Source organism: Saccopteryx bilineata, chromosome 6 (assembly GCF_036850765.1).
Source record: "Saccopteryx bilineata isolate mSacBil1 chromosome 6, mSacBil1_pri_phased_curated, whole genome shotgun sequence".
Taxonomy (NCBI): domain Eukaryota; kingdom Metazoa; phylum Chordata; class Mammalia; order Chiroptera; family Emballonuridae; genus Saccopteryx; species Saccopteryx bilineata.
The window spans coordinates 86,889,924-86,913,500 of NC_089495.1; positions in this window are offsets into that span (position 1 = coordinate 86,889,924).

The following is a 23,577-nucleotide window of genomic DNA, read 5'->3' on the forward strand; positions in this document are numbered from 1 at the left end:
AGCTTCTAAATATATAAAGATGCAATAAAAATTTGAATATAAAAATTATCAGTAAAGTTATAATCACCATTATTTTTTCAGGATAGCCTTCATCATCATTATCATATTCTCTGGAATAGCTTAACCGTTACTGCAATTCAATGACAAAGATAATAGAAGTAACAAAATGGAGTTTTACTGTAAATAATAGAGGTAGTATATTTATTGTAAATAATAGTAAGATATGCAGTGATATTTAGGTTGTCTAGCAGCACAATTAAGCTGAAAATATTTTCCATATCATCAGCATTACAGTGAAATACAATATAAAATATGTCAAGTGTTTTTCTCTTATCTCACAGATAATTCAAAGCCTATATGTAAAAGGGTAACTATATAAATAAAACTGTAAGGCTAAATTTTGCACTCTAAAATCTGAGCCAGAATTTGCAGCAATATACAATTCTTTTATTTTAGGCTATGCAAATATTTGTGATTGCATTATATCTTTGTTTTATATGCAAGGGTTTCATATCCCTTCATTTCTCCATCTCTCTTGTGTTTTTAAGAGGACTTTTTATATATACTTAGCACCTTAAAGAACCATATTCAAGTAGATATGATTCTATGGCTCAGAAACAAACTAGTAAGTGGACAAACAAAATGAATGAATGTATGAGTAGAAAGGATAAGAAAGACAATTTGTAGGAAGTAAACATTATCACTGGTTAACATGTATACAGTACTATACTGTATACTTTACTGATATCAGAAAAATTCATGTAATTTTCTGAATATTTTCACTTAAAAAAACATGAGACACAGGCTCAGCATAAAGTAGGTAAATAACAGTGAATATACTGACTTGGGCAAAAGCTGGTTTAAAGTTGAGAAGAAATAAAATATAGAATTTATTCCTGTATTAATCTATATTAATTATTATATCATTTTCCATATGAACAAATGAAAATATAATTTTGCTCCTTACTATATAATGTAGACACTATTAAAATAAAACTAAGACAATTTCATTGTTAAATATTAGAGTTCATTGTTCCAGAAATTACAGAATTCAAAGAAAAAAAATCATGTTCACTTCAATATATCATAAATTATTTTCATTTACAAACATTCAGATAAAAGCATCTGGAATTGAAAAACTATTTAAATAGTAATAACATCAATAATCATAATCATAATTAATATGCTGTGAACTGATATACACAGTACAATGCTTCATCTATAGATGTAATTAAAATTATTTAATGATGCCTATAATTGTGATTATTTTATCAATGTCTGCCCATTCTATAATTTTAATCTAAACTAAAAATATCAACTCATACTTTTAAAAACATGTATCTAATAATTATTTTAAACATTTTTATTGCTCACATTGAGAGATTAAATTACTCATGTAAAAAATTATACAAATAAGGGAGAAAATATATTTCCATAACTGGAAATACAAAACACTATATGTTTAAAAACTACATGAGGAAAAATAATTTTTTATAAAAAAGCAGTATAGTAACAAAATTTGCAAATAAAAAATCTAGAGAAACACTGCTAAAAAACAATAATACTTTTACTATTTTAATAATATAAAATACAATTGAGCCATGTCACTATGCTTTGTATTATATATGAATAAAAAAAAACAAACACAGGATTTAATATATCAAATAAGGGACCATAAAGTCATCTAGATTTTTGTGTTTATTTAATTCCAACTTCTTAAATAATAGATTAAAAAGAAAATATAATTGTCAGTTTATTTTTATGCTTAATATTTCAACACACAAATTAACTCTTATTTGTAAAAATACATAGTTCATATTAAGAATATGTAATATTCTAAAATTAAAGTTTACATAATCACAAATTAGAAAGCTGGAAAACTATTTCTAAATTTTAGACAATGGATTAATAAGAAAAAAGTAGTATGGTTCTTTAAAATATAAAAATATCTAGATGACATGAATCTATTTTATTCTTTAGTTCATCTTATTCATCCCTTTATTCTATCAGCATATTTACTGAACTCATAAATGTACAAATCACTATGGTATATTTTTAGGTAATGGTATTAATCATTGTTTCTTTGTTTATACATATATTTATTACAAACATTATCCTAACAATTTCAGTAAAGACAAATCCAAGTGCAAGGTCCAAAGAAAATTTTTATCATTGTACTTCTTTACACCAATGGAAACCAAGTAAGACCAGTTTCTTGACACTAACATAAAGAAAGAATTTTGATTGTTAGACTAAATATTAGGAGCAAGAAAAGATTTTTTTCTGAAATAAAATTATACTATTTGTCTCATTCTTTTTTAACTGAATTTATTGGGGTAACACTGGATAACATATTTATACAGGTTTCAGGTGACCAATTCTACAATACATTTCTGTACACTATACTGTGTGTTCCCCCCAAGTCAAGGCTTTGTTATCACCATTTATCCACCCTATACCCTCCTCTACCTTTTCCCTCCACCCTGCAATCGCCACATAGTTTTCCTGAGTTTTTTTTTTTATATTTCAATTACGGTTTACTTTCAATTTTTTTTTGTATTCATTTCAGGTGTACACATAGTGGTTAGACAATCATATACTTTATGCAGTACCAGTTTTTCCAGTACCCACTTGGTGCCAAACATTGTCACAGCAATATTATCGATTCTACTCCCTGTACTTTATACCACTGTGACTATTTTATAACTTCCAATGTGTACCTCTTAAACCCTTTATCTCTTTTGCCCAGTCTCCCCAACTCCCCTCCCATCAGGCAACCACCAGTCCACTCTCCGTTTCTATGTGTCTATTTTAATTTTGTTTGTTTTGTCCTTTAGAGTCTACGTACATGTGAAATCATAAGGTATCTGTCTTTCTCTGACCGACTTAATCATCTTCCGAGTATATTTATCCAAGAAATCCAAAACACTAATTCAAAAGAATATATGCACCTCTATATTTGTTGCAGAGTTATGTACAATAGCCAAGATATGGAAGCAACCCAACTGCCCATAAATAGACTAGTGGAATGGAAGACTGTAGTAAATATATGCAATGGAATGTTAGTTGGCCATAAAAGAGTGAAATCTTATTTTCTGTCAAAGTGTGGTGACCCTAGATGGTATTACACACAGTGAAATAAGTCTGTCTTCTTTATTGTTACTTGGCCATAAATCATTCACCTTTCTATTTGTATCTTTCAGACATATACAAAGTCATACTGATAAACTGAGAGCTGTTAGGCAAAATATCTAAAACAAAGGAAAAATAATGATTAAAAATAATAATAAACTCATTTGACAGTAGTTTTGAGGTCATATTACTCAATGCCTTTTCAAACTCTAATAACAAATAACTGTTCTTAAACTACTATGACAAGTAGGAATTCTTACAGACAATTTCATCATGTGCATGAGTGCACAACATACAGGGGCATACAAATAAATTAATAAAATTTAATAGGAGAAAAAGAAATACAGGTTGATATGACAGAAAAAAAATAGATGTGATATTTAGGAAGCAGGTAATATCTCCATGAGTGTGACCCATATAAACTAAATATTCTAAGTAAGAAGATTGCATAGGAAACACAAGGGTAAGAAAGTTATATGAAGAATGAAATCTTAAGAGTTAAAAGCCCAAAAAGGAATGTTTAATAACAGAAATAAAGTCAGTGTGTCTAGAGGGTAATAGGTAAGAAGGACTTTTTATAAGTTACCAATTACTGAATATTTACTACATACCAAGCACTGTCCTAAGCATTTTATACACACTAACTAATTTAATCTTCTGAACTATGAGACAGGTTCAATTATTATACATATTTTTCAGATAGGCATGCTACAGAGCGGTATAACAACACTCCCAAGATTCTACAGGAAATAAAACCAAGAGTTTAACTCCAGGAGTCAGCATGTGAGATTCGAGTTGGACCCTTTCCCATTGCACAGACCTGCTTGGTAGACAGTGTCCAGATCACCTGGGACATAGAGGATAAATCTGAAGCTGGGATATTAAATCATATGTGTGTCACTAGATCATTTCAAGCCAGAGCATAATATAACCTGATTGAGCTTTTATATAGACTCTGATATCGGGTTCAAATATATAAAAAAGTTACTGAAAATAAAAAAAGAAAAGAAAAAAATTAGTAAGCACATAGGAGAAAAATGAGCAATGAAGAACCAGGATTTTTCAATTATGAAAATATTAAGGTGGTGGGGATAAAATAAGGGAAAGTACAAAAGAGCTGTGAGAGGAAAGAGTCCTTAGCACTCCCAGGTCTACCCCGCCACTTGACATTTATGTGCTCTTGCAGAATAAGCTAAACTATTGTGCATCTTTATTTCTTTATCTGTGGAGTAAAAATATGAACCACTGTACTGTTTTGTAATTCAAAATATACTGCAAACAAGTAACTGGTTAAATTCTCCACTGTTGACATAATGAAGGAATAGGAAAAGTAGGCCTCAATCACTATATTCATCAGGGAAAACAAGAAATGAGTGACAAGACATTTTTACTTTATACGCCTTGAGAAACACTGGAATAGATGATCACTATAGTCTCTAGTTTTAAATTTCTATGATTCCATAATAAAAGTTTATATAAAAAGTAAGCTTTTAAAACTATTTTATGTAAGAAAGAGTTTCTTCTATACCTCAAAAATATCTAAGAAGAAAAGCTATTCTTACATGAAAAGCAAAGCAAATTGAATCCGTTAAAATAACTCTAGGGCACCTCTGGGGCATCTGGCATTGAACCCAACATTGTTCCTTGTCAAAATGGGTGCAAAGGAGAGAAACTATAAAAATCGAAAAAAAATATTCCCTTACATTAATCTAAGTTGGCATCTGCTGTTATTGCTGAAGCTCTGCTGCTATCTGATAAGGGCTATATGACCTTGAGAAGAAAAAGTAAAGAAGTTTCTGCACAGAAGGAGAAAATGCGCAATACACTCGCAAAAGACAATTATGAACTTTTTTTAAATTAGAATCACTTATTCAAAATTCTTAGATATGTTCTTGAATATAATTTATCTATAATAGCAATCAAAATATTAGTTGTTTATGCCACTAATGGCTATTTCCCCAGCTTCTTAAACAAAATTTTACTATCAAAGCAAAATACAATCATACTTGAATACATCTAATGGCCCACAACTGTAAAATACGTTTCTGAAGTTGTATGTCAGTAAACTTATATGAATACAGATTTACATAAAACATATATACAAAAACAAAAGCACATTACAACTAAGTACTAATAAATTAATGTATTGTTTATAGCAATGATTTTTAATTTAATTTAATTGTTTAAAAAGACCACACTTTTCGCCTGACCTGTGGTGGCGCAGTGGAATAAAGCGTCGACCTGGGACACTGAGGTTGCCGTTGGAAACCTTGGGCTTGCCTGGTCAAGGCACATATGGGAGTTAATGCTTCCTGCTCCTCCCCCTTCTCTCTCTCGCTCTCTCTATCCCCTCTCTCTAAAACTCAACAAATAAAATATTTAAAGAAAAAGACCACACTTTTTTTGATACACACCATAATATTCACTCACTTTAAGGGTATAATCAATAATTTTTAGTAAGCTTACAGAGTTGTACAGCCATTAGCACAGTCCTATTTAGAACATTTTTATCATCCCAAAGAGACCTCTCGTATCTATTTTCAGTCATTCTGCATTCCCACCCTTAGCCTCAGGAAACCACTTTCTGGTTCCCTAGATTTGTCTTTTCTGGATATTTGATATAAACAAGATGATATGTGGTGTTTTGCATCTGACTTCTTTCACTTAGCATAATTATTTTGATATTTATCCATGTTGTTGTATACTTAAATACTTCATCCCTTTTATTGTTCAGTAGTAAGTCGTCCATCAACAGAATAGACCACAATTTCTTTACCCGTTCATTGGTTGAGGGATATTTGGGCTGCTTCTACTTTTTGGATACTATGAATAATGCTGCTAAAAATATTTTATACAAGTATTTGTGTGGATACATGTTTTCATTTGCTTGGACATATACCTAAGAATGGAATTGCTGGGTTATGTTTAACTTTTTGAGAAATGCCAAATTTTTCCACAGAGGCTGCATGATTTTTTTTTTTTTATAACAGCTGGTAGTGGTTTTAAGCTATAGATTCCTCTGGTAAAACATTTTGTGTTGGGATTACTGTGTCCTATGAATATGGATCAGAACTTCTAGAAGAGAAAATAGACTTAATTTTTAATAATAAATTGTAAAACAGAATTAGTAAAAGAGAAAACACCAAACAGAGTAAGAAAAAAGCAATTAAGGTAAGCGCTTTCTTATCTTCCAGAGCGTTTCATTTTCAACTCACATGTGATGGAATGAGATCGTGAGTTCCGTCCCATTAGCTGCTTCCTCTGACCATGATGTCTACATTGTCACTGGATCCACTGTTCTGTGTTCTTATTTATTATTTTGTTTCTGGATCTGGTTTCCTATGTTCAGGACACGTGCCGTTTGTTTCCTCTGTGTTCCACAGCACATCCTGCCCAGATCCTACTGCTCGTGCTTGCTGTCTGGAATCTGGAGACCTGAACCCACTTTCTGACCATTTTATTTGCTGGTACTTTACAGATACATCGCCTCTACATCTTTTGATATACTATGATCCAATCAATTCTACTTATAATGGATCTATCAGAGAGGTATATTGTATATATTGTCTAAGAGACTGACATGACTGGGCTTTCAAATATATGAGATTAGGAAATTTAGGTCTCTGAATTTATAACTAAAACTATACATTATATATATATGTATATAATTATCAAGATAAACATAGGTTTGATTGTGAAGCTTTTTATACTTCAGTTAGGAAGTACAAGATCCTGGCACATTATAAAGAAATAATGCTTCACTTACTAGTGGATACACCTATGGAGTAAATTATCCAAATATATGCCCAAATACTACTCAAATATTTATTCAGAGTGTGAAAATGATTTACTCTTATGAGCAAATGACTGAAATATGAAGCATATTATTGTAATTTCTAATATTTCTTGCCATGAAAATTGGCATCTGTTAGGACAAACAGGAGTTTGATCCCTGGAACCAAGAAGAAGCCATACTTATGATGCATTTAAGCATTTTTACACCATGGTAAATGCTCAAATATTCTCTCTCTCTCTTTCTCTTGCTTTGTTGAAAAATGATATGAATACCATCAGACACTAATTTGATCCACTGTCAGGAAAAGTATACTGTAAATCAAGGATAAAAGCAAATCAGTTCATGATAACTGTGCATGTTCAGCATGACTTCTTATTTAATAGATTATAAAATTACTAAAGGAAATATGAGGGTTATGAGAGAACCAATGAGATAAAGCAGAGAGGGGAGGAGGCAGGGCAGAGATACCAACAGAATTAAACTTGCATTTGGATCTTGAATTATTTTAGGTTCAATTTCTGTTCCTGGTTCAATCTACCACCTTTCCTTCTTATTATACTATAAAAAATTGGAGTTTGCTTTTTTAAGTTAAACTGCAAGTTAATAACCAGTGTGTATATAGTATATTCCAATGATCCAATGATTATGTTTACAAATAAGTATACTCAGCTTCTTTATTCATTAAAATGTAAAACAATATAGAGGCTAGATTATTTAACAATCTATTCAAGTATTAAGAACACAGCCGGTTCTGCGGTGGTGGAGTGGATAAAGCATTAACCTGGATCGCTGAGGTCGCAGGTTTGGAATCCTGGGTTGGCCTAGTCAAAGCACATATGGGAGTTGATGCCTATTGCTCCTTCTCCCCTTCTCTGTCTTTTTCTCTCCTCTCCCCCTTCCCTCTCTAAAATGAATTAAAATAAAAGTACTAAAAGCATTAAGGCTTTTCAATTAACTCTGGATAACTATCTGTTCCTAAAATTTTGAAAAACATAATTGAAGGGCAGAAATATTATTGTGAAATTTCTGCACTGCTCCAGGTACTTACTAACCAAAGGTTGTATTTTGAAATGTGTCAAGTGCCTCTACAAGGTGTACTGTGTGCAAAGATGTGTGTGTAAGCGTATTACCTAGAATGAAATCAACTGATATTACCACATTGACTCAGGTATCTGCAGCTGACAGTGCACCCTTCAGGCATTTTTAAAATCTTCAACTAACACTGCAGACAGCTGACAGAAAAAGAATGATGAATTCACACACTCAGGGCCATGGATAATAGCAAAGAGAGACTGCTAAGAAAGTCTGGGAAGATGGCTTGTAAATACAATAGGTCTATTAATTTCATAGAGGTTTTAACCGGAAAGATTAAGGAAAAATTACTTTATCTTAAATATTGTAATATTATAATCGTAATCTTTAATGTGTTATTATTTCTAACAGGAGAAAAGCATTAATTGATTAAACTATGTCTGTGGAATACACAGGTTTTAGTGCTAACTTAATATTGTGTTTTAGGTGGTATTGAATAAATTAATGTTCTAGTCAAGAAACAGCTTGTTATTTTGAATATAAAAAATCCATATCATCTGTAACATCAATCTCATTTATGATGTCCTTGTTTAGTAACTAGGAAGTACAACATAACAGTAAGATTTTTAAAAATAAAACTTTTAAGTGAGTAGTATTTATACCTATTGAGTAAAATTGAACAATAATCTCCTGAAGGGTATTCATATTGGCTTTCCTCTAAATTTATTTATTTATTTTACTCAGTATTTCATTTCAAGGGGAAAAAAAGAAATAAAATTGGGCTTGAATCCAGTAACAATAGTTGATTATTTTTGAAAGATTGGTATAGATTTAATATTTTCTTGGTAGCAAAATTATCACATGAAATACATTAACATCAGAGTTCAACTTATGTAGATTTAAAAGCATTTTGAAATATATCTATATCTATATTACTTCAAATTTTCTTTAAGAAAACAGATCTGCTATTCTCTAAAAGTAAACTTAATATTTGTTTTTGCACATATTCTTGTGCTTAATATGACCTTTATTTTTAATAATGAAATATTTACTTGCAAAATGTTGACTTTATATATTTTAACCTTCTTTCATAGACAGCACACATAATTCTTTAGTGTTTACATCTTGCATAAATTCTTCCAGGTCACTGAATTTATCTAATATAAACAAAGAATTAGCTTTGTAAAAATTGAATTGAATTTGGTTACTTACAGAGAAATTTAATTCCTTAGACAAAGCTTATATATAGGTTAGAACCTTGAAAATATAAATAAATCTTTGACAAAGTCATTTGAGGAATAAGTTGGAGCAACTTTAGCAGAAAACATTTTAACTGAAAATAAAACATACAGCTACGTATTGCTTTCTGGTTGAACCATAAAATCTAGGTTACTTGCTAAGCAAAACCACATTTGACAAGAAGAAAAAATTAAAGAAATAATAATTGTAAAAGACACAGCTTTTATAACACTCCACTATATTAAGTGTGTTAATTGCTCATAAATGACATCATTTTCTTAGGGCACATAAGTGCATTCATATTACTAAGAGTCAACCTTGCTATCCTACATCACAGAACTGCTTCTACTAAAGACTCTTCCCTCACCTGCTGAAATACTATTAGCTGATATTGCTGGAGGGAGAGCTGAGTTATTCGCCTTACCAGGATGACATGTAGACCACTTCCTCCAACAACTGACTGCATAAGTGTCACGATACGCTCAAAAACACACTATCTTTTATCATCGTGTGGTAGTCACAATTCTAGAAAATGGCAGCATTTCAAGAAGAGAATTATTAAAGAAAAACTCAAAATGCCAATTGTTTTTATACAGTCTAACCTCTATTAAAAGGTATTTAATAAAGTACTGTAAAGAGTCTTATAAAAATGTATGTCACATTAAACTTAAAAAAGAAAATGACAAAAATAGGCAGAGTGCATTACATGAACTAACTTCTTAATCTTTACAATATGCCTCTCCAGTACTAGGATCATTCCTATGTCATAGGAAAATGACTGAGCACAGAGAATTTAAGTAAATTTCCTAAGGTCACACAGTTAGCAAATTATACATAATAGCTCTTAATTCAGTCTGTGCTTTTAATAAAATTTCATAGATTATAGCTCACTAAATTCTCATGAATTAGATTATACATAATTGAATTTATTCAGTATTGTAGTTATTACAGGAATTTTACCTTGCAACTAAGAAAAATTGTCTTAATCTCCCATGTATTGCTGCTTATTAAATAACTATCAGTTATTCAATATACATGCAAAATACAAAATCTATTTCCATATCAATAAAAGCATGTCTTGGCTCTGCGAATATGAGATAATTTATTGTGCTTTAATTATTTCTTACTTTCTTTACCTGGCATATTAATTTGTTTAGGTCAAATCAATAACATGTTTTTCTCATCTATTTTAAAATATTTGATTTTGTATAAAGTACTGTTTATATGGTATATATATAATATACATATGATATATATGATATACATAACATGTTATAATAAGACTTTATAGGAGATATGCTAGGAATAAGTAAAAAGAACTCACTTTTAAACTCAGGGGAAGTGAGTTCTTACTCATAATTTGACCAAATTTATTTTGTTTAATTGGACCATTTATTTATTAAATACTGTGTTTTCATTTACTTTATTTGTGAAAAAAAAAGTTTGACCTAAATTTAGCTAAGATAAATTTTAAAGATCAAATCGGATAATTTAAAAATGTTTTTAGTATATGTTCAACAATTGTTTTAATCTAAATATACTGCTCACAAATATTAGGGGATATTTTATAGCTTCATATTGATTTTTGAAATATCCTCTCATTTTTGTGAGCACTATATATTTATGTTCTCTTTCACAATCACACTTTATATGACTCTTTGGTTTTATTTATTTATTTATTTATTTATTTACAGCTCTGTGGTTTTAGAGAAAAAAATCTTAGTCAATTGCATTTCTTTTGTGTCAAACTATGACAGAATTTATAAACCAATTTGTAACACTGACGTCAAATTAGGTGGTATTTTGCAACTTGACTCTCTTATGCTGTTTATAGTATTTCAAATGAGAATCTGTAGAAGCCAAGTTTTGATATGTAAGGAAAACAAGCTCACAGACAGACATGGAATGCTTGAGAGTCAAACAGACTGGGTTTATGCCAGAGCCGCACCATCACCAGTATTTTTCCAAGCTTGGCAAGTGTCCTCACACATGTTTGTTTTGTTTTGTTTTTTAAGTCTGTACTTTATAATAACTTTGAAAAGTTTCCTGGGAAATATACATCAAACCCTCAATAAAAGTAATTTTGATAACTCTTTTATTATTGGTATTTATTTTGAGGTGATAAGAAGTATGAAGAAAAAGTATAGCCAATGGATATTTTAACTTATTCAAATATTTCAAAAAGCAATGTTCTAAATTGTACATTTAAAAATATATGGTAACTGAGGTTAAAGGAGCTACATTCTAATGAATAAGAAATTAATTTAGGATAAAAAGATGGTACCACAGAATAGTTGTAAACTCTCATTATATCTAAAGTATTATTACAACATCATTTCTTCTGTGTCCTGATTTATGATAGGTCTACTATTAATTCTTTTTTTATAGTGTAGAAATTATGTTACAGTGAAACTTCTAAGTTTGTAGATCAATCAAATTTTGCTTAAAAATGAAATAGCAAAATAACTAAAATGTAATAATCAGCACTTTACATATATTACCTAACTTATTATAAAGTATTATACTTTAATAACTTTATAAATATGAAAATATAAATATTATAAATATAAAAATGTGAGATTAACATAATGCTTTGTAACTGTATTTATATTTTTTTGACAGAGACAGATAGAGACAGACAGACAGGAAAGGAGATGAGAAGCATCCATTCTTCATTGAAGCTCTTTAGTTGTTCATTGATTGCTTTCTCATATGTGCCTTGAGAGGGAGCTACAGCGGACAGAGTGACCCCTTGCTCAAGCCAGCAACCTTGGGCTCAAGCTGGTGAGTCTTGTTCTCAAGCCAGTGACTTCAGGGTTTCAAACCTGGGTCTTCCCATCCCAATCTGATGCTCAATCCACTACACCACCATCTGGTTAGGTTATCTTTACATTTATTTATAAATATAGTGAATTATGAAAACATACAAGCATATATTATTTAAAGATATATAAAATGTTCATAAACATAACTATCGATATATTCATATTTTCTTATAAACATCTAAATAATTTAAATATAATAAAGATTAAAAATTCAACCATGTTTAAATGTTTAATTTCTTGTAGCACATGTTAACAATTTACCTGCATTACATAATTTATTTTTCAAAACAGATATGGATCCCATTTGATGAGTTCACAGAATGACAAAAACTCAAGGCAGAAAAGTTGTGACTTCCCTAATATTACATAACTTGTATGTAGCACAGCCAAGATTTTATCCTGGAAATCTGTAATCTCAAATACATCACATTCTTTTTCTTTGAAAAATAATATTCAGGCCCTGGCTGGTTGGCTCAGTGGTAGAGTGTCGGCATGGCGTGCAGGAATCCCGGGTTCGATTCCCGGCCAGGGTACACAGGGTAAGCACCCATCTGCTTCTCCACCCCTCCCCCTCTCCTTCCTCTCTGTCTCTCTCTTCCTCTCCTGCAGCCAAGGCTCCATTGGAGCAGAGTTGGCCCGGGCGCTGGGGATGGCTTTGTGGCTTCTGCCTCAGGTGCTAGAATGGCTCTGGTCGCAACAGAGCAACGCCCCCTGGTGGGCATGTCAGGTGGATCCTGGTCAGGCACATGCAGGAGTCTGACTGCCTCCCCATTTCCAACTTAAGAAAAATACACACACACAAAAAAATAATAGTAATAATATTCAGTAAAGTAATATGTCATTAGCAAAGTACTGGATGAGCTTCAAATGGGGGAAATAAACATGTTTTAGACTCATAGATACAGAGAACAGACTAACAGCTATCAGAGGGGATAGGTGTTGGGGGCTTGGGTGAAAAAGGTGTAAGGGATTAAGCAAATAAAACCAAAAAACTTAAGCCACAGAGAGTGTTGGAATTTCAGGCAGAAAAGAGGGATGGGGGACAGATGCTCATGGGAGAAGAATTGACTTGAGGTGGTGAACACACAACAAATATACAGGTGCTGTATGACGGAATTGTACACTTGAAACCTATATAATTTTATTAGCTAATGTCACTCCAATGAATTCAATAAAAATTTTAAAATATAAATGTAATAATACTAATTTTTCTATAGGTCTTGTTAATCATGATAAGGAATTAAATGGAACCTTGTTTAAATGCTTGGAGCCTCACATTACTCATCAGGAAAAAAGAAAAAGAAAATGTAATGTGAACATCATGCACGTATTTGATAATTAAATGATAAATATATAGGTAGGTACTTTACATAGAGCACAGTTCCTAGTAATTTATAGAATTATATAGATTATAAAAGAAAGAAAAACTCTATTAGAGCTTCCTTTTTATAAAAAAAACACCCTGATGTTAAATGCAAACAATTTTGTCCCTTGTACAAACCACTGCATATCTACTAGAACATTAATTTGAAAAAAAAATATGAAAGTCTATCATTTAAAATTATCAAATGGGTATATTCAGCATAACTAGCTTACTTTTTTTTTAAAAAAAATTAGATTTTGGGGTGGCATTGGTTAATAAAATTATATAGGTTTCAGGCACACAATTCTATAACACATGATCTGTATATTGTATTTTGTGTTCACCCCCCCAAGTCAAGTCTCCCCTTTTCTACCTCCTCCCACCCTCTACCCCTCTTGTAATCCACATACTTATGACTGTCCATAGGATTTTATGTGCTTATATAATGTATTTTTTTATTTTTTCTGTAGTCATTATTAATTGTACTCCTTTCACTCTCAATATTGTCAGAGTGTACACAGAAAGTTGACCGTAGGTATAGAGTAGCAGAGAGATGCTGAGATGCCGCAACTGTTTTTTGAGAGGCTGAAAACATTTCTGTTTTTGAGAGGCTGTTGTGTGTAATACAACTAAGCCTCTTGAAAGTATGCCTGCCAAGTCTTCAATAAAGTAATGGAAGATGTGGATAGGATGAGCATGGCATATTCTTCCAAACAAAAGTACATTAGAATTAGGATACTCACTGAAGCATGAAAGAGTTCAATTTGGGACAGATAAGAAGCATGGAACAAATCGTTTCTCTGAGCTGCCAAGTTAGATATTGCAAGGATTAAGTCCTGAAGTGTATGGACTTTATTCAAAGGACAGCTCTTTTGTCTGTCATTCCATATTTCTGATCTTCCTAGAAAAACAATACAAAAATTTATCTAGTTTATTTTATTTCTATATGAGATTTAAGCAATTACAGTATCAAGTTAACTATACTATAGATTATGATTTATGGAGGCACAACATACTTACCTAATTAATTCTCAGCAATCTATTAAAAGTTATATTTGAATAATATTTAGAATTATAGTTATTTAAAAAATCCATTCATGTGTAAAAGTTCAGCTCTTACCCTGTAGATAAATGATAAAATAAGATAAAGTGTTTTTCATTTTCCCTAGAAGAATTTAAAATTTAATAGTGCTCTAAGAAATTGTACAGGCTAAAATTATCAGTAGTTTAATTTCACAAGTTTCTTTTATGTACTATCATGATATCTGAATTGTGAAATTTATAAAAGAAAAATAACATCTTTGAGAATTTTTTTCTTTAATTTTAGACTTCCAAGATTAAAATCAAAATCCCTTTCAAACATGCTTCTTGTGGGATATTACAGGAGTGTGTACCTATAAACTTTACCATTGCATTTTTAATTTTAAATAAAGTTTAAAATTAAAGTTCTTAAGTTTTAAGTCAATAATACATTTCAAGATTTTTTGTATGTGTATTTCATTTTATGTGAGTGTCAAGTCTTTTATCCCAAGTCAAGACATATTTTAAACTGTCAAATTCTAAGCTACTACCATTAATGGTCCTGATGCAATGTATAAAGGATCAGAGCACAGATCATAACACAAACAAATACAAGGTTGTCATGGTGCCATTTAGATCTATTGTGAAAACAGCATGACCAGGATTTTAATTCTTCAAGAACAACAGTTGTTTAGAAAAATAAAATTTGATATTTAATTTTTTTATTTTAATCTACTCTTCTCTTACATTAGAAATTTAATGATTAATGTAGTCTTGCTTCATAATATAATAGTCAATAATATTCCACAATACTGATTATTTTCTTGAATGCCCATTCTCTAGCACCATGTTCATTTTGTACACGATAATAATAAACACAATAAAAATTGTGGTTTCCGATTTCTATTTCAGAGTGATAAAAAATATAAAAATAAACAACTAAAGATTAAAGCACTTTAACTTGATTCTGTTATTAAACTACAGTAAAAATTTCTTCTTTAGCCCAAAACTAATTCTGGATCAATGACAACAAAAAACATTAAAAAGTATATTTGTTCCGGTCAGGCCCATGCGGGAGTCTGTCGGACTGCCTCTCTGTTTTCAACTTCAGAAAAATACAAAAGTATATATATTTTTTTCAAAGAAGGAATTTTAAACTATATCATAAAGAAAAAAAGAGTAAATTTAGAGTGTAGAATCCTAGCAGATATAATCTTAATCAAGGGCCCAAGATTATCATCATATTTTGATAATATGACACAATATAATTATTGATTAATTCACAGAGGGAGGAGTGTATCACCTTTGTGGTACTTTCCAATTCTATGAGAAAAAAATAGACAATTCAAAATTAATAAACATTCTCAAAATAATTGAATTTCTCTCTTTAAAAAATGTCAAGATCATGAAACACTGAAGGACTATTACAGATTGGAAGAACTATAATTAGATTTCTATTGTTGCTATAACAAATTACCACAAATTCAGTACTTTACAAAACACAAATTTATTATCTTTCTGTTCTGAAGGTCTCAAATTTGACGTGGTTCTCATTGAGCTAAAATGAGGTATTGGCCCGGCTGAGTGTCTTGCTGGCGGTCCTTGACTAATCTAGCATACAGAGGCTGCCTGCATTCCATGGCTATTGGCTGCTTTACCCATAGTCAAAGCCAGTGACATCATAGCTCTCTGACATTCCTTCTATCTTCATATATCTCTCTGAACACAGCCATGAACAGTTCTCTGCTTTTAAGGGATTCATGTGATAAGAATCTGCCCATCTGAAAAATCAATAATAATTTCCTCATCTCAAGGACCATCCCTCCAATCATATCTTTAATTACTGCAAAGTTTTTTAATCATATAAAGTAACATATTCACAAGTAGTAGGTATTAGGACATGGACCTCTTGGCAGAGTATGAATCCAGGGGTGAGGGCAGGAATAAGCATTAATTTTTGTATCACAGAAACATGAGAAATACTTCAATTCTATATTGGATCCTAGACCATAAATTGAGCTTTAGTGGTGAAATTAAAATAAAATATATGGTTAAATTAATTATGCTATATCAACATTAATCTCTTAATTTGGTAACTTCTTTGTAATCCTAAAAGTATTTCAAAATGAAAGGTTGGCAAAGAAATACAGATTGTGGTTCCCTGGGTGAGGGCAGGTGAGAGGTAAGAAAAAATAAATTACATTTAATTTATAAGATTATTTGGGTAGTGGAATGTATTAACACTTTATGGTGAATAATGAGTTGCACATATGAAATGAATAATTTACATGATACATAAAGTTTAAAAAATATATTTAATGTGCAGATTGTATCTAGTCTTTAATAGACATAAAACCATTTTTAGAAGACTATATTAACATACAAAACAATGCAAGTAGCATTTTTGTTTGAGAAGTTAAATGTTTATAATGTAAAGCGATATCTTCTTATTCACGTAGGTGTATGCACTTGAGTTATTTCTGAAGAAATGTAGAGTTTTTATTATTGACACTCTTCAACAAATTTAGTATATTCTATTCAAAAAGCATAAGTCTTTTTGAGAAATCTATTGAATTTTATGTAACACTGAAGCAATGACTATATAGCATAATTTATGTCCATATTACTACAGCTTTCATTAATAATGAATAAATTTTCCATAATTATGCAAAAACTCTAGCGAACTCATTTTTTTTAAAAGAAAGAAAAAAATTGCTTTTAAAGCCAACTTTAATAACTTAGGGTTTTAGTTGGAATAATAACTTTGGAAACAAAGTTCTTGATTGTAGTTATTCTGTAGCAAAATGCCAATTGCAGTGAAAAATAAATTCTTTTTAATTCTCATAATGATCAAAGTGACTATTTCTCTTTTAATAGTGTATGTGTAATATCAGTCTTTGCATGTAGGCTGTTCATGCCAGTAATAGTTTACTTATATTTAAATTTACTGTTTCTTATGTAAAGATTTTGAGATGTTGAACATAAGCTTATGTAAGTGAACAATTAAAATTCATTAGCAATTTGGTGAAAAATTCCTATATTATATCAATTGCCAATACATGACTTTCTTTTTTGGCATATATAAATTTTTAACTTTGAGAATAAATATTTTAAAAGAAATTTGAAAGATACCTTTTTAATGTCATAAGAAATATATCACTACTAAACAGAGATTGTTATGAAGATTATAACAATTTGGTTTAGGCATTTTTAGTATAATGACTCCTCCCTTTATCTGAGCTCATGAAGGGCATATAACACAGTGTTTAAGATGAAAGTGTTAAGTTTTACTAATTAGTTTGAAATTATAGGACTACTATTTAATCAGTTATTAGTATTTAGACATGTGTAATATATTTATTCTTTTGATTAATTTTCTCATCTTTGTATACTGTATTTATTTTGAATAAGTTAACCAATGAATAGAATATTGAATTCATATCAAACATTATTTTTAAATTATTATAGAAAACTCTTACCAATTATTTACAAAGTAAGCCACTTTTACTTCAAAAATTCCTAATGAAATTGTAAACTAAATGTTTTTCAGCATTCATTTAGATATTATAATATCAGTTTGATTGACTTATCTATATTGTAAAACCTCTGTGTATAATCAAATAAGGTTGTTTTTTCATTTCCATTCATGTTAATAACTCATAGTTGACTTGTCTATGGAGTGCTCATAAAATGCTCAATCTTATATTGTGGTATGATTTATTATGCTTTATCAGGAAATAATCAGATGTGAACTCCAAATAAGTGTTGTCAATTCAATATAAAATTTGAATTTTGATTAAAGAACAAAGACAAAGTGGACTTAGGAGAGAGTATATTATTTTACCCCAATATTCAAATATTTGTAAACACAAAAGTAAAGTGTAAACACAAAATCAGCTCTTGAACTTGTGCAGATTTTTATTCATTTATTTGAAGATTTATTTCCACCAGCTTTATAAAATTATAACATTATTGACAACTTCCTTGAAATACTGCCCTTGGGAATGCAAAAGAATGTTTTAAGTCTTTGCAGGTACCTCTTTTCATGCTTGATGGGACAACTGTTTTGGTGGCCTTCAGTGAAAAGACCTCTAAGAATATAAAACAGGAAATAAATGCCTATCTTGCAACCAGAAAAATCAGATTTCAGCATTTATTTTCGAGAACAAAGAAGAATTGAATGTCACCAAATGTACAATTCACACTTTTATTAATTTTATGTATAGATGTCAAAGTTGTATTAAAAAAATAATGTAAATGATGTTATAAAAACCCTATACTGGGTGATAGTATATTTTACAAAATACAGAAATAGTTCAAATAAATACGTAAATATATTCTGACTAAATCATTCAAGAATGGACACTCAAATCACTCTGAAGTCTGTATTTATTACCTCCTGTTCTTCAGATCATATATAATGCCTTGTATATTATTTTAAAATATTAATTAAATTTTTTGTATTCTGTGGAATAATTCAGAACAATTTTTAAATAAAGAAAAGCATTGTCTTTTGTTTTTAATATCAATAAGATTGGCTTTAAATAAAAAAATGAACTTAACTACGGTATATTATAATTTTCATTACAATGTTTCCTTTTAATTAATGATCTAAATTGTGTCTGCACCTACTTTGACTTAATAAAATTTGAAAGACTTGGCTAAAACTTTTTACAACTCATACAGAAAAATGTTTGAGGTTTGATATTTTACACTATTTGCATTCTAAAACAATTTGACTACCTCAATCTCTTTGATGAATGTGTATAAAACATAAGACTTTGGATTAGAAACAAATAAATTTTAGTACTCACAGACCAGTGAGTTTCATGAGCACCGGAATGGAATGCGTGTTGATTCTTCTTGACCCCCTTTCCATCGGGACAGTATTATATGGGCCTAGGGGAGCTGCACATGTGGTAGGTTTATTTATAAGAATGAAACTCCTAGCCTGACCAGGCGGTGGCGCAGTGGACAGAGCGTCAAGCTGGAATGCAGAGGACCCAGGTTCGAGACCCCGAGGTCACCAGCGTGAGTGTGGGCTCATCTGCCTTGAGCAAACAAAAAAGCTCACCAGCTTGGACCCAAGGTTGCTGGCATGAGCAAGTGGTTATTCGGTCTACTGAAGGCCCACGGTCAAGGCACATATGAGAAAGCAATCAATGAACAACTAAGGAGTCGCAACAAAAAACTGATGATTGTTGCTTCTCATCTCTCTCCATCCCTGTCTATCCCTCTCTCTGACTCTCTCTCTGTCTCTGTAAAAAAGAATAAAATAAAATAAAATAAAAGGAACTCCGAATCTCCTATATTAGGCAATAAACATAGTTGTCATTTTCTGCTTTTTTTAATGTAACTCTTCATTTTTAAAATTTTATTGTTATGAGTTTTTTAATTAAATTTATAAGGGTGACATTGGTTAGTAAGATTATATAGGCTTCAAGTGTATACTTCTATGATGTATAATCTGTATATGGCATTGTGTGTTCATTACCCAAAGTCAAACCATCTTCCATCACCACATATTCAGCCCCCTTTCCCCTTACTACACCTCCACCCCCTCCACCTGGTAAAAACCATGCTGTTGTCTGTGTCTATGAGTTTCAGTTTTGTATCACACATATGAGCGAAATCAGATGGGTCTTAGCTTGTTTTAACTGCCTTTATTGCTTAACATAATTCTTAAGGTCTATCCAGATTGTCATAAATAGCAGTATTTCATCTTTTCTTGTAGCTGAATAATATTTCAGAGTATATATGTACCACATCTTCTTTATCCAATCCTCTATCAAAGCAAACTTTGTTTGTCTCCATCTCTTGACCAGCATAAGTAGTACTGCAATGGACATAGGGATGTATATATAAATATATCTGTTGCACATAATTGTTTTTGAGATTTTCAGGTAGATACCCAGTAGAGGATTGCTGGGTCATATGGTAAACATACTCGTAATATTTTGAGGACCTACTATACTATTTTCCATAATAGTTGTGCCAGTTAACATTCCCATCAGCAGTGAATGAGGGTTCATTTCTCTCCACAACCTCTCCAACATTTGTTATTACCTGTTTTATTGATAATAGCCTTTCTAACAGGTGTGAGGTGGCATCTCACTGTAGTTTTGATATGCATTTCACTAACAGCTAGTGAAGTTGAGCATTTTTTCATGTATCTGTTGGTCATTTGTGTCTTCTTGGGAGAGGAGTTTGTTCAGGTGTTCTACTCATTTTTAAATTGGTTTTTTTTTTGGTGTTGAGTTGTACGAGTTCTTTGTATGTTTTGTGTATACACACACACACACAAACACAATATATGAGCTATTGTTTGCAATATCATCTCCCATTTGGTAGGTTGCCTTTTTGTTTAGTTGGAAATTTCTTGTGCCAAAGCTTTTTAGTTTTATATATGCCCAGTTATATCTTTTTGCCTTTACTTTCCTTGCCTTTGGGGTCAAATTTATCAAATCTTCTCTAAAACCAAGTTCCATAGGTTTATGTTTTCTTTATGTAATTATTATTTCAGGTCTTATATTTTGTTTAATCAATTTTTAGTTAATTTTTATACATGGGGACAAACTGTAGTCAAGTATATTCTGTTTCATGTGGCTTTGCATTTTCCCTGAATTGTTTATTAAAGAAGATTTCTATCCTTTATTGTACGTTTTTGGCTCCTTTGTCAAAAATTATTTCCCATGTCCATATAGTTTCATTTATGGAAACTCAATTCTGTTTCATTGGTTTGAGAGTCTGCTTTTCTGGCAATACTATTCTGTTTTGATTATCATCACTTTGTAGCATAATTTAAATATGGGAGTTGATATTTCAGGCTTTGCTCTTCTTTCTTAGGATTGTTTTTCTGCTGGAGGAAGATATTATCTTTATAATCAGCATGCCTGGACTTGGCAGTGACACTTATTCATCTTGTAAAACTGCATTCACATGAATATAATATGATTGTCCTAAAGACAATCAGTCACTTACTTGAAATATATGCAAAACCATTAGAGATCCAAAAAGAGTCCCACTTTGACTTTATTTGCAGATTTCCACTACAGTTCATAAAAAATTTTCCATGAGTATGCTATTCCATTATCCATTTTACTAATCAGATTAATAGAGACTGGGAATACATCTATTAATTTGTCTCATACAGCATTCAGTTAAGGCACTTTTAATGGGATTCCATACCAGAAAATGAGACCAATCTACAGTATTGAATTCAGCAATTCTCTTCTGCCCCCCAAATCCCACAAATAATAGGATCTACCTTAGAAATTTCTAAATGTTTATGGCTTTCTTCTTATAATTTTTATTGGCATTTCCATTTGGCCCAGTAATTAATTCAGAAAAGTAGAATGAACTAAGAGTTGCACTGACCTCATCTTAGCCTTTGAGAAGGAAAACTACGGAAATGCTATCATAGAAACCCTGGCTAAAGAATTGAGGACAAGAATTACTTTTGTGGCTGAGGTACTGTTACTAACCACTTCAGCCAAAATCAAGAATAAATTTTCCATTACTTTTTCTAATTGGATGACTCCCAAATGGCACATATGAATAGTCTCTAAACCCATGGGAAAGCTCACACAACTAACCAATGAAAACCTCATTTTGGAGAGGAATCTGTAGTTATCTGAAGGCTACATGATCTACTGCTTATGCTTCCTTGAACAGTTGAAGAAAACATACAACAACCTCTTTGTTAAAGAAATTATATTTTTAGGAAAAAGTCAATCACCCACCTTATTTTCACATGGGATATGTAGACCAAGGGCACACATAGTGATCCTAGAAGAAATGTGCTGATGACAACTATTTAGGCCTTTTAAAGAGGACTTATACATCAATGATATTCCTATGATCTTTAGCAGCCAGAGAGTAGGCCTTCTTTTTTTAATTGCTTTTAGAGACACACACACATACACACAGAGAAAGAAAGAGGGAAGCACTCATTTATTTTTTTCTTAGTTGTGCATTCATTGGTTGTTTTCCATATGTGCCCTGACCAGGAATCAAACCCACAACTTTGGTGTTTCGAGACAATGCTCTAACCTTCTGAGCTGATAAGACAGAGCCTATAGTAGGCCTTTCATATCTATTTCCATTTGAATATTTGAGTCTTGTCATAGTTTTAAAGTGATTTCCTTAAAGACAGCCATCTACAATTTTCTTGTTTGTCCGCCCCATTATCATGCTGGCATTTGTCTACTGTATGGGATAACTGATAAATTGCTATGAAAGTGGGTGTGCCAAACACATAACAGCTGCTGACAGACTTTTTGTGTGTCAGAAGGGAACTATCTGTGGTCTTCTCTGATGTATCCCATTGACTTCTAGGTAATATTGAGATATATGATAATCAACTGATGATAGCTGCCTAAGAGAATACAAAAGTCAGATAAAATTATTAAGCAGCTTAAAATTATTATGCAACATAACTGATCGACCATATAACCTGGACATGTTTTCTTTGAACATATGTACCCTGATTTATTGATGTCACCCTAGTAAAATTAATAAAAAAATTATTAAGCAGCTTGTAACAGTTTTGAAGAGGTGCATAAGGGCCTTCTCTCTGAAAGAAAAACTTAAGGAGCTGATCTTAAATACAAGATGGATGGAAGGAAACAATGTCTAAGACAGTGGGCAATAAATATTTATTTTTGTTTCAGGTGTAATGCGGTTGCTTGATGCTCAACAAAACTCTTAAAATATTTGTTTTACCCAAAGTCCATCTTGGCTGTAAGGTTATTATTACCAATACCATCAATTTTAGTTTAAAGCATCGCCTGACTCACTAATTATAGCCATGTCACTTTGGTTTTCTGTTAGAAACATATAGTTTGCACTCTTTGGTTAGACTCAGACAATAGTGCCTTTAAAAATTTTATCTTTATCCAGTTTTCTGTCTTGTCATAATAGTATCTCTTAAAATTCTTGCCATTTTTAACATAAGAGCTAGGAGTGTTTTTTATGTCAGAAGAGTTGATTGCAAGAATTTATATAGATTAATTTGGTTTGGTTTCTTATTCTCCAATGAATCCACTGGCTTGGTATTTTAATCCCCATCTGAAGCAATAAAATCTAAAGTACTATTCAATGCCTTATATGTGGTTTCACATGGGAGTTTTTCTATCACAGGGAAATTTCCTAAGGAGTATCATATCTGC